The sequence below is a fragment of the Gorilla gorilla genome, chromosome 19 (genome assembly GCF_029281585.2).
Source record: "Gorilla gorilla gorilla isolate KB3781 chromosome 19, NHGRI_mGorGor1-v2.1_pri, whole genome shotgun sequence".
In the NCBI taxonomy this organism is placed as follows: Eukaryota; Metazoa; Chordata; class Mammalia; order Primates; family Hominidae; genus Gorilla; species Gorilla gorilla.
The window spans coordinates 21,207,180-21,219,916 of NC_073243.2; the positions used below are offsets into that span (position 1 = coordinate 21,207,180).

The following is a 12,737-nucleotide window of genomic DNA, read 5'->3' on the forward strand; positions in this document are numbered from 1 at the left end:
ACTGGAAAATGGACAGTGAGGTGGATGCTTTAGCCAGAATGACAGGGCAGGCTCTGGGGAGGTGGCATGTGGAGGAAGAGAAGGTATCACAACCTTGGTGGCTCAGTAGAACATTGCACATGTGGCATTTCTGGATTTTAGCAAAGCTTTGGGGAAAACCCCTTCTTGTAATATTTACTAAAATGTGTTATGTGCATATTCCATGGCAAATGTTGTTTTGCTTCACACTCAACAGACATTTTATTTGGTCCTTACAAGCACTCCCATAAAGGAGGCATTTTCTCTGATTTGCAGATGACAGTGTTGAGGCCCAGAGAGATTGCGACTTGCTCAAGGCGAGAGAGATATGAGCCCCACGCCCGGCCCTCACCCCCACGTGGGCTTGTCACCCCCATGCCTATGACTAGTCAGGCTGCCTTTGTCAACACGACATAGAAGTGTGGGATGGCTGATGACTCATAGCTGGTTGAATGACCATTTCCACGGCTGATGATGACTAGATGACCGCCGCGAAGGGAGCTCATCGTAGTGGTGGCTCAAGCGTGGTCCACAGCCCTGCCTTGTCCACTGGTGCCAGTGGCCTGAATGGGGGTTCAGTGGCTAGTCGAGGTTCAGTGGCCAGTCACAGTTCAGCCTCCTCTCCAACCACCTCTGACCTTGCACCAGCTAGTGCAAAATCACTGGCAGTTTCTGTGACAGCCTGTGTGTTTCACACTTCCCTGCCTTTGTAAACGACGCCCCCCACCCTTGTCTGGAATGGCCCCTGCACCTGGTGACCCAGATGATGCCCACTTCTCCTCTAAAAGCCAGCTTACATGTCACCTCCTCCAGGAAGCCTTCCCTGAATTCCTCCATACTGAAGTTGCGAGTCATTTAGGTTCCAATGCTCGCTCTATCTATCTATCTATCTATCTATCTATCTATCTATCTATCTATCTATCTATCTATCTATCATCACAGCTAGTTGCCATCCCAGCAGCCATCTACTAACATAGAAACAATTTTGATCAAGTGGGGATGCGCTCTGAGAAGACTGGCCTATCCCCAGAGGGTGAATTATAATTAGCCAAACCCATTCCTCCTTGGCCAGGTATTGGCTGAGGGGTGCTCATAGGGTTCACTTCTGGCCAATGGGCCTTGCCAGAAGGAGGATCTGGCAAAAGTTTCTTTACCTAGTGAAAAAAGAAACTTGTGGGAAGAAATGTCCCTTTCTTTCTTGCCTTAGGGTATTGTCATTTGGGGAAGTCACGAACAGCACTTCAGTTGTCATTTTGCAGTCAGGAGGGGGCGGTCCAGGGAGCACAGAGAGGCCACCACAGATCCTGACATCATTGAGTGACTGAATCACCCAACCTTGGAACTGCCTACCTCCAGGCGTCTTGCTGTCTGAGATCATAAACCCTTTGGTTGACACCACTTTTACTTTGCTATTTGTTACTTGAGGCTGCAGGCATCCTGACTGATACAGCAGAGCTCTCTCTTTGTGGTATGTTTTCACTTTGGTCTGTTTTCTCGTCCAGTTCTTCACACTGGAAACTCCTGCAGGGGACTGGTTCTTTTTATCAAAGACTCTCCAGTGTTCAACACAAAATCTAACACACAATGGGTGCCTTGCTTAGTAAATACATGAAAAGATGGGTGGCTGGAAGGAAGGAAGAATAAGCTATCAGATGACATAAAGTTAGGAGGTGATGTAAATACCTAGGATCCAATAGTTGAGGTCTGCAAAGAGAGGAGCGGACGACTCAAGAGCCAAACACAGAGAGATGGGATTGATGTGAGATCAGACCTGTCTGATTCTTAGTCCCAGACTCCTGGGGGTGGGGGGGATACATTTCTCAGCAGTAAATGGACATATGATGGCAGCTTTGTGGGACCAATTGCTTTTGGGACAGGGATGGTATACAAGTTACTATGAAACAGTCCCAACTATGTGGAGAGAAGAGCTGAGGGACAAGGAGTTGGACTGTGATTAGGAGTGACTCTGTTATCACTCCTCCCTATCACTTCTTACTGGTCACCATCACTAGAAAGAAGGGCTTTGTCCTGACACTGAAATACTCCTGGCCGTGTTGACTCCCAAGCCCTTCTCAATTACTTCCTGGGTTCTTTCATGCACCTCCTTCCTCAACCTCCCTCCCTAGAGTCAGTAGTTGACTCTAGCATCTACCCACACAGGGGCTGTATGGTGTTCCCCTGGTGGGGTGCTTTGCAGGGCAGGTGCAGCATGACATCGAGCACAGATGGCATGGATACCCAGCAGCCTTTTGCTTTTTCTTCTTGAGTCACCTCCTTCCCTGGTGGCAGCCACATCAACTCTTCTGCTTGATTATTCTGTACCAAGTGTCTGCTGCTGCAGATGGACACTTCTGAATAGCAGCTGCCGGGAAATGTCTGGCTTCCCAGAGGAGCTGGGCTTGAATTCCCCTGGGCTCAACTGGCTGTGAGCCTTTTGTGATCACCCACCTGAAGGTCTCATCTGTCAAATGGGCACATGAAGGCATCTATAGACTTATCAGTTTTAAGTAGGACAATGGGTACGAGAGGGCCAGGGCTGGCTTTCATTGGTATGAGATCTGTGAAAGGCTCTGAATTCTGTGCTCAGAAGGGACCCGTACTGGTTTAATATCCTCCTTTTATCTCTTGAAATTCTTGATAATGTTTTAAAAAGGGGCTCCATTTTTATTTTAGGCCCTTCAAATTATGTAGCTGGTCATGGAAAGGGCTTTGCAAACCAAACAGCATTGCAAGACTGCACAGTGGGTTGCTGTTATAAATCACAACAACATACACATTCACATTCTGTAAAGGATATATATGCGAAGGGGGCTTTTCTGCAAGGCTGGGACTCTGAGGCAGCACAGAATTCGTCTCTCACTTACTGTATCCTCTTCCTGGGTTTAAGGATGTTAAACCCAGGTGCCCCAAGACCTTCAGAGCATTCTGCCTTCATGCGGATGGTGCAGACTCTGTTCTAATTCTGCACTTGGCCAGACATAGCTATGCAAACTGCAGCGAGTCTCTTCCCGCTCTGGGCGCCACCTGACTGACCCGCGTAAGGAGGGACTGTGACTGGTCCCCAGGCAAACGCTTTCCCTGCCACCTGCACCTGTTGCAAGCCAGCTCCTCAGAGCCAGGCCAAGCAGCTCTGCCCCTAGCGGGAGTCGGAGGCATGAAACTCCCTTTTAGGAAGACGGAGTAAGAGGCACCACCACCTGCTCCTGCTGCCTCTGCTGTCCTCAGCTTCTGGGAGCATCTTAGCAGCCAGCCCCTGGTGAGGACAGGGTCCACCGGTGCGCATGGCAGAGCAGGGTAGATGCTGTGACTTGGGGGCTTTGGGGGAACAGGGTGGGGCTCCTCCCTGGGAAAAATCTTTAGGTTTGGATCCAGCCTTTATTTAAAGAGGGGGATTGTGTATAGACTTGTGTGACTGTTCAGCCTCTTTCCACCTCGGTGCGTGTGTGTGTGTGTTTGTGTGTGTGTGAGAGAGAGAGAGAGAGAGAGAGAGCGAGCCTGTGGGTCAATGCCCAGTATGCCCCTCTGAGAGTGTGTCTGTTAGTAGACACCAGTGTGTGACATTGCTTCTGTGGGCAACTATGTCAAGGCGTGGGTTTGGCACTGTGTGCAGTGTGGAGCAGTATGATAAGCCGGCGGCCGACCCCCGAGTGTGTAGACGCGGGAGCTGGTGTCAGGGTATTTGTAGGGCTGCGATTCTGTGTAGGTCTGTCTCAGATTGTGTGAGAGTGTTTGTGTTCCAGCAGGTGCTTGTTTCTGAGTGTGAATGTGTGTGAAGCTGTGACCGTCTGTCTCTAGCTCTGCATGGGACGGTGATCCGGTGTGTGTGTGTGTGTGTGTGTGTGGTGTGTGTGTGTATTAGAGTGCACTCTAAAGTGTGTGGCTGTGTACGTGTGCGTGCCTGTCACAGTGGCCCAGTCTGCTTCTGGGTGAGTGGGGCAGAGCCCAGAGAGTGTGTGTGTGAGTGTGGGTGTCGGTGTCTCTGGGAAGCAGTGATTCGGGATGTGTGTGTCAGGCAGTGTGCGGCTGTCGCTGTGAGTCTGCATGGGAGAGTGGCGGCGTGCTCTCCTCTGCGCGGCAGTGCCCCGTGTGTTTGTGGGTCTGTGTCTGGGTGTGAGCGTCATGGTGCGTGTGTTAGAGCCCGTGGGGCCCCGGTGAAAGGCTGTGGCTCTGGGTGACTGGTGTGTGTGTGTGTGTGTGTGTGTGTGCGTGTATCAGAGTGGGTGGCGGCGTCTCTGCTCGGCAGTGGCGCGTGTGGCCCGCCCCGCGCGCGTGTCTTGCGGGCCGGGGCAGGGCGTGGGCCCCCTCCGGCGGAGCCGCGACCCCTCCCCCGGGCGGCGGGAGGTGCGCACCGGCGCCTCTAGGACCCGGCGGCGGCCGGCCGCTGTCCCCGGGCCGCGCGAGTGAGCATGTGCAGAGCCCGGCGCCCGCTCGCCCGCCCGCCCGCCCGCTGCCCGCCCCGGCTCCGCGCCCGCCCCGCCGTTCAGCCCGGACGCCAGCAGCCCCGGGGAGCCAGGCGGCGGCGCCCTGTGCCCGGGCGCGTGGGTCCGCTTGCCGCGGGCGGCCGGAGGCGTGCGGGCGCCGGGGCTCCTGGGCTCCGGGCACTGCGGGGGCTGCGGGCTCGGCGCCCGGCGGAGGCGGGCCGTGGGCGCGGGTGCTGGCGCCCCAGCCGGCCGCGATCGCGGGGTGAGTCCTGTCTCTCGGCGCTCCAGCCGGACCCCCGCGCGGGCTGCGAGCAGGGTGTTCCCCCTGCCGCGGGCAAACAAGTTTGTGCAGACGCGGTTGGGAGCGCGGCGGGGCTGCACCTGCTCCGGCTGCAGGGCGGGCTTGCCGGGGGCACCTTCCCGGGGGCCCGGGGCGGCTCGGCCGGGGCAGGGGAGAGTGAGCGGGTGCGTGTAGGGGTTGTGGGGGGGGGGGGGGGGGCGGCGCTCGGCGCGGCCGGGATGGGGTGGGGGTGCGCGAGGCGCCGCACGAGCCGCGTCCCCCTCCGGAGTCCTGAGAGTCCGTCCGTTTCCCGGGAGGGCGCTGCGGCTGGTCCCGGGGAGGGGGCGAGGGCAGGGTGTGGGGTGCGCACAGATTCCCTCCTAGGCGGCGACGTTTACCCAGAAGCAGCTCCCTCTCGTTCCGCTCCCAAGAGAGGCTTCCGGTCAGCGGAGGGTTTGCTCCGTCTCTTGGTGAACTTGAACAGAGGCAGAGGCAAAAGCAAAACGTATGTATTTTGTCCAGAAAATTACCCAGTGTAGAGCTTTGCGTCTTCGTAGGTGTGGACGGAGACTCACGACTGAAGGTTGCTAAATTGCGTTTTTCTTGGCTACTCAGGAGCGTACCTGGCTGGGTCCCCTGCCTCCGGGTAACCTCGCTGGTTGTTTTCCTGAGCATTTGTGCGCCTGGGATGATGCCTGCTCTGCTGATCGGGAATGCGGGTGGGGAAGGGGACCGCTCTTCCTTCCGCTGAGCAGTGGGAAGGCTGATATAGGAGTTCTAGCCTCATAGCCCTGCACTGGGATCCAGCTGCTCCCCACACTGGCCCTGCCCCTGCAGCTCCCAAGATGGACAGTTGCAGGACTCCGCTGTACTTTTCTAACATGAGATACCCGCATCCCTCTTGTTGCTGGAACAGCATGCTTAGGTTTATGGAGGCACTTGGTTTATCCCACTTTGGGATCAGGAGTGGGAGCCTTTCTTTTTTCCTCTGATTTACCTAGGTTGTCAGGCACAGAAAGTGAGGGTGGTGGGGAGTGAAAGAGGAGATATAAAGCTGGCTTGCCCTGCGCTGTTTGCAATCACCCACTCCTGGTGGCTGCAGGTGCTGGGGAGAGAGCTAGGGGAGGTTTCCTTGGGCTATGGGAGAATGAGGTTTGTCTCTCTCAATCATGCCCCCCACCCCCACACACTTAGATTGGCCCTCAGGAGATCCTCCGGGAAGGGGCCTCAACCGGCTGCCAGAGCTCAGGGTTTCTAGGAGGAAGAGCAGGAGCTCTCCCAGGCACAGGATCTGAAGGAGGCTTGGCGGTGGTTGGGCTGGTGGCTGAGCCTGACTGCCTCATCTTCCCCGCCAGAAGGCTCTGCATCCTCTAGGCCTCAGCAGGGCCATTTCCATAGCTCCTCTGTAAAAATGCCTTCTTCTGGGGTGAGGGGATCCCTCTCTTCAGTGGGTATTGTGCCCTATGGGGTACTGCCCTGTGGCCTGTGGCATGTCTGGTTGGAAGTGAAGAGAAGCTGGGATAAGGCAGAAGGCCAGACTCCTGTCTCTTCCTCCTGTCTTCCTAACTGGGCAGAAGTGGATATTCAGTGCCACTAGTGGGTCTGCTGCTGAAGCTTGAGCCTCCAACCTGATCAGTTCGGCCAGAGCACTGGGGAATGAGTCACAGAGCTGGTTCCTTATGGCATCAGCCTGAGCAGGTGACTCAGAGCCTCTGAATCCAGAGCCTCCAGGCCCTGATGGAACCCCTCCCAGCAGGGCCTCTAGGGAAGTGGTGTTTCTCATTATAGAAGCTCCAAGCTTGTACTCCCATCCAGCTCAGACCCCCATCAGCCTTGGTGAGACCAGCTCCCTGACTCTTTCTCTGGAGGTACAATGAGGTCAAGGCCAAGGACTTTGGGGCAGCTCAGTGTTTAGACCTTCAGGGCCTTAGGCCTTAAAATGCAGGTGATAATCATATACACTAGCAGGGCCAGAGCTGGGCCCTAACATCCAGGGCTGCTCATCTGGGGAATGAGGGAATGAATGTGGCTTTCCGCTCACCACCTTCTCCCTGGGCCTCCTGGTCTGGCCTTCACATTCTTCATCATGGCTTTGACAATCGTGTTGACATACGGCCTGAAAAATTATCGGAAGTGTGCCACTTGGAGAATGTGGTCAGGGAGGCACTCTGCATATGCCCTGCCTCCTGGTGTGGATGTAAGAAGTGGATGGAAGAATGGGCTGGATTCATTTCATCAGCTATAAAATACAGTGCACCTGCTGGTAGCTGTTAAGGCCCCTCCCCTTCACTTCGCTTCCCTTCCTTTGCTGCTGGAAGCCCCTGGAGATGTGAGCTCCCTTCCAGAGAGTGGCTCCCTTGACATGAGGGGGTCAAGAGTATTCTGAGGACAAGGATGTGCAGCAGGGTGTCTTGGCCTCTCTCCCATAGCCCGAGTGCCCAGTGGCAGCATCAAGTTGGGCAGGTCTGACTTTGGTTGGGCACTCCCCTCACTTGTCCACCTGGATCCAACTCACTCCGTAGGGTTTCAACACCTGTTTACCTTCCAGATTCTGAGATGGGCTTGAGACGACCCTTAAGCTTTCAGCACCCGGTGGAAGAAACACATGAATAAGTGAACAAAATAAGATTCTATAAAAGAGATAGCCCAGGCCAGGCGTGGTGGCTCACACCTGTAATTCTGGTGTTTTGGAAGCCAAGGTGGGCAGATCACCTGAGGCCAGGAGTTTGAGACCAGCCTGGCAAACATGGCGAAACCCCATCTCTACTAAAAATACAAAAATTAGCTGGGCATGGTGGTGTGTGCCTGTAATCCCAGCTACTAGGGAGGCTGAGGCAGGAAAATCGCTTGAACTCAGGAGGCGGAGGTTGCGATGAGCCAAGATCATGCCACTACATTCTAGCCTGGGCGACAGAGCGAGACTCCTTCTTGAAAAATAAATAAAAATAAAAGAGATAGCCCAGAGATAGGCTGGAAAAGGTTGCGACTGGCTGTTTCAAAAGTGAGAAAGGCTCCAAATCAGGCACCAGGAAAGGAAAAATGCCGGCCCCGGTGCTGGTGCTCTGTCTTTCTGTGTGGACCCAGCCCCCAGCATGGTGCTTGGAAGGATCTCTGTCCTTGGTATTGCACACATGAAGACCATGTGATATGGCTGGTGATGATATGCTCTGGAATCAGAGCGATTTAGCAATAGCCGTTTGTATTTGTTCAAGTTACTTGGCCTTCTCTGTCTCAGATTCTGCATCTGTATGATGGGGACGATAATGATTTTGGCCTCACAGATTTGTGGGAAGATCACTCATTCATTTGTTCATCTGATCATTCATCCAATGCACTTGACAGTTGGTGAAAGTACCTTGAACTCTAATATGGTATGTTAAATGTTTTATTTATATGAACCCCAACAGTGGGTTAATTGAAGAGGTTTTCCTCCTTTGTGTGGAATGGAGTTTTTACCTATTATGTTTTATACCCTTTTAGCAACATATTAAAATTTTGAATCTTTTTTCAAGCTCTGAAGTTCAAACTCTCAAGAGATTTGCCTCATCAAAGACAGGGATCCCACCCCATTTGCATTTCCCAGACCTTGTTCCCCCAAAGGGCCCAACAGATTTTTGTTTAGTGGGTCTCTTGCTTTTTCTCAGTCTCCAAGACCCAGAGTTGTTAGGCCTGTCAGTAATGGCAGCATGGCCCTGAGCACTGAAGGATGTCCAGTCCAGCAGGCACTTATTTTCAGGGGCATTCCCTGTGCCCCACCCAGAGGTGGGCAGAGGCACTGACTGTGCCTTTGACAGGCCTACAGGCTGGAAGGAGAGGTAGGGACATTAGCAGGGAACCCTGACTCAAGACCACACACTACCCAGGTACAGTTTGTAGGAGCATCCAGCCTTGCTGCTTAGTGCCTAGCACTGAGGAGTGGTTCTGCTCCAGAGATCAGGGAGGCTTCATGGAAGAGGAGGCATGGGAGCTGAACCTTGATGGCCTGAAGCATTTCAGAGCCGTGAGATGGGGCACAAGCATCCCTGGCTGGTGGAAGGGCATGTGTGAGGGTGCTTGACGCCTCTCTCGCTAACCAGGTGATGCTCTGGTGGGATACACGGCTTACTTGTCAATCCCTGGGAAGCCATTACAGGCTGTAGCATCATTAGCTCCTCATATTAGAAAGATCACTTTCTTAGACGGAAAGGGGACAGTCTTTTGGAGAGGGGATGGGGTACAGAAGCCAGGCGCTATGCCTGAGCGGGGTAGGGGCAGGGGCAAGGGGAAAGTCACAGTAGGGGAATCCAGGAGCTGTGAGCCCAGCTGGAGGCTCCTGCATGTACTCTGCCCAGGTCCTGAAGCTGAGCCCCCCGGCTGCCAGTCACTGAGGCTGAGGCTTCGAGCTTCTAGGACCCAGATGCCCATCACCTTATCTAGAGAGCAACGTTCTGGGCCCTATTCTTGTCGCTGGGGCTCCTGCCCTGCAAAGAGCAGGCAGCTCTGAGTCCCAAGAGGTTTGCAGCCCTTGCTGCAGCTGCCACAGTAGCTGAGATCCTTCTGGGGATGTCTGGTGTCATTTTCCCTTCAGTTGCCACTGCCCGTTCTCTCTGACTGGGGGTCACTGGGAGGTTGAGTCATCTGACTGAACCCCAGTGGCCACTGGCTGCACCTGGGCCAGCTCCGAGTTCTATCTTGCAGCCCCCAGCCCCAGGGACTGCCTCCTCTCCTCTCCCTGCTGCCACCCCTCAGTCTCTGGACCCCTAGCCTGAGTGAGAAGTGGCCACCTGACCAGCCGAAGCCACCCATCATTCAGGCTGGGCAGTTGCTGCTCCCTCGGTCCCAGATGGCAACAAAGTAATAGACAAAAGCTCAGGTTGTCTGAATATCCAGGTGCTGTGGGCTCCTGCTCCCTCCCTGAGACTTCCAGAAGCCCATTTGTTCTATTACTCTCTTCTCATGCTTGACAGGGAACTCAGGATCTCCCTCCCCAGGCCCTGCTCTTCTGTAGGGTGACCCCAGGACAGGGCAGTGGGTGTGCACCTTTGTCCAGCCCTGGCGTGCCCCCTCTACCCCCAATAAGGCCAAGCCCCAGGCAGGGATAGAACCCCCCTAGCCTCCCCCTGAAGCACTCTGCAGGGTTCCAAGATGGGAGGTGCCCACAGGAAGCACACCTTGGGGAAAAATTCTCCAGACTTTCAGAGGGGAGGGGCCCCAGGCTGCCTCCCAGTCCCAGTGGGCTGGGGCGGGAACACTCACGGACAAGGCACTGTCTGGAAGGCTTGGCTGGGGAGACACCATGTGTGGCATCATCTCTAGGAGCTTTGGCCCGGATGACTTCAAAAAGGTGCTGACAGAGGCGCACTAAACTCTCAAGAATAAATCTTGCCTCGTGTGAAACCGGAGCTGGGATGTGGAGAGAAATAGGAAGCTTAGTGGGCATAATGTAGGCCCTGGGAGCAGGTGGCCTGGTCTGAGTGCTGGCCCTGAGCTGTCTGGCTTTAGGCAGTGTGCATCACCTGGCTGAGCTTCAGAGACCTCAGTGCTCAAATGGGGTATGTGGGGCATTTGCTTGGTGGGTTGTCTGGAGGAAATGAGATGGTGCAGGTAAAGTGCACAGCCCAGTTCAACCTATTCACACTGCAAATGCTTCATAAATGGTGGCATTGACAAAGCAATTGCTAACAGCAGTCTCAGCATGGGGATCAGCTGTGAGCAAGAGTGGGATCCTGGGTGCACTCCAGGGACTATGGGGACTCAGAGCTGGGGAGAGGCCTCTTGAGTCTGACTTCACCAGTGGCACAGCTACTACAGGCCCGTCCTCCGGCTTTTCCTTGCTTGCCTCTTTTGCATTCATAACCAATCCATGCCACAGTCTGTAGGGAACAGAGTAACGGAGGTTTCATGTCCACTCCCTAATTCGATCCCATAAAGCATATTTACCCCCATTTAATGGACAATGAGCCTGAGGCCCTGCCCTGTGCAATGCTTTGCTCGAGGTGGGTTTACTGTCATGGACAGCCTGCTGGCTTTCGGGTGTAGTGGGTATAGCTGATGGCCTCCCAGGCCCTATGCAGATGAGCAGTGGCTAGCATTCTGCCCCCGACCCCAGGTGTTGGCCGGTTGTGCTACCTGACTTACCTCGTGGCTTGGCTGTGAGCCCTTGTGTAGATGCTCCAAGTTTCCCAGCCCACCCCCAGGTCTCTTTTGGGTTCATTCACTCAACAAACATTTACCATCACTGCCCTGCTAGCTGTATGCTGGGATCTGGGAACAGGGAGATAAACGAGGTGTGGTCCGTGCCCTGGAGGGGGGCTGCCAGCCTTGAGGAGAGACAGTGTGATGTGATGTTGGCTATAAAGTGTGGTGGAAGTCCAGGGCAGGGTGACAAGTTCCTGCAAGTTCCTGATGCTTTTTTTTTTTTTTTTTTTTGAGACAGAGTCTTGCTCTGTCACCAGGCTGGAGTGCAGTGGCGTGATCTTGGCTCACTGCAACCTCTGCCTCCCAAGTTTAAGCATTTCTCCTGCCTCAGCCTCCTGAGTAGCTGGGATTACAGGTGCATGCCACCACATCCAGCTAATTTTTGTATTTTCAGTAGAGATGGGGTTTCACCATGTTGGCCAGGATGGTCTCCATCTCTTGACCTTGTGATCCACCTGCCTCGGCCTCCCAAGTGCTGGGATTACAGGCATGAGCCACTATGCCTGGTCTTTTGTTTCTCCCTACCAGCCTACCCGCAATGAGTTTTCCAGGCTAGGAATCTGCTTTGTGATTTTAAAAGTTGGGAGTGCAGCCTGCTTCATAGAAGACCTGGGCCATGGAAATCTGGCCTGCACGTGGCTGTCTGTTGTGTCCACACCAGCACCCACCTCCCCAGACCAGGGAAACCCCTTCTGGGAAGGGGGAGCGCCAGAAAATACTTTGGAGGACCTTGGGACCTTGTGTGAGATGTATTGAATCCTGATTCATCAGCTCTGACCACTCCTCACCCCAGCCCTACTTGTATTGTATATCCAAATCCTATCTAGAAGTCTATACGGAATTCACCAGTATACCCTGCCTTCAAAATTCCAAATTGTTGAACTCCTGCCTGCCTTTCTGCTCCATCTCATCAGAAAACTTTTCACAGCAGGAGTGCTACCCTCTTCCCTTCAGTTATACAGGATTAATGTGATCCCTAGTTTGTAACCGGAGCCCCTTTGTGAGCAGACCTGGAGACCCCTCCTCATAGAATTACATCACAGAAAGGATGACATAAAGCTCAGCCCAGGCACTCTTGTTAACTCCATGCGTCTGAAAGCCCTCAGCTCCATTAAGCTGTGTTCCTGGACCGCCTGGGGGCCTGTGCCTATGTACTGCTCCATCTCTCCCATGTTTCAGGCTTCATCCGTGGCTCTGGGTAAGTGGAATTTGAGATTTCACTGCCCTGACTCCATAGGGGCAGGTTTCTGATGTCAGGATTTGCGTATCAATTTATCTGTGGTCTCGTTCATTTTTAAGATGTATTCATAAACAATGATCACTGAGCATCCACACTCCCAGGCCTCATGCTGGGGCTGGGGTTAGGAAAATGAATGAGGCATGGCCTCTAGCCCTAAGGAGATTACAGACTTTGGAGGGTAACCGACAAGTAGATGGACAGTTCTGATCAACCCCAGGATGGTGAGTGCTGGGCTGAGGGTCAGCAGGAGCTGTGGAAAGACTGAGGAATCTTCAGGGAAGCTTTCTCTGAGGAACAATATCTGGCCTGAGCCTTAGAGGATACACAGGGATTTGATAAGTGAAGAGGAAGGAAACAGCATAAATAAAGGGTAGCTTGTGCAAAGGCACCGAGGCAGATGTGCTGTGGTTCCGGTTCCCGGTGGCTCTGCTGGAATGTGGAGTGTGTGTGTGTGTGTGTGTGTGTGTGTGTGTGTGTGCGCGCGCGTGCATGCATGCGTGTGCATGTGAGATGGGGAAGCCAAAGGAAGAGACCTGGCAAGAGATGAGGCTGGATGGGCTGGATCATGAAGGGGCCCTTGTATGTCATGCTAAGGAGCTTA

The 12,737-nt window shown here is 54.1% G+C and overlaps 1 protein-coding gene across 7 annotated transcripts in view; it reads left to right on the top strand.

The window, feature by feature from the left end:
* Positions 1–3,182: 3,182 nt before the first annotated feature.
* Positions 3,183–12,737, top strand: part of WSCD1 (WSC domain containing 1) — a 56,663-nt gene continuing 47,108 nt past the window's right edge. The window contains exon 1 of one of the 7 annotated variants that reach the window (XM_055367290.2): positions 3,183–3,274. The gene's annotated coding sequence lies outside the window, so the exon portion shown is untranslated. Of the gene's footprint in view, positions 3,275–4,427; positions 4,702–5,042; positions 5,225–11,309; positions 12,095–12,737 lie in introns of those variants that run through there. The other 6 variants (XM_055367291.2, XM_063700559.1, XM_055367289.2 and 3 more) reach the window with 6 other exon arrangements.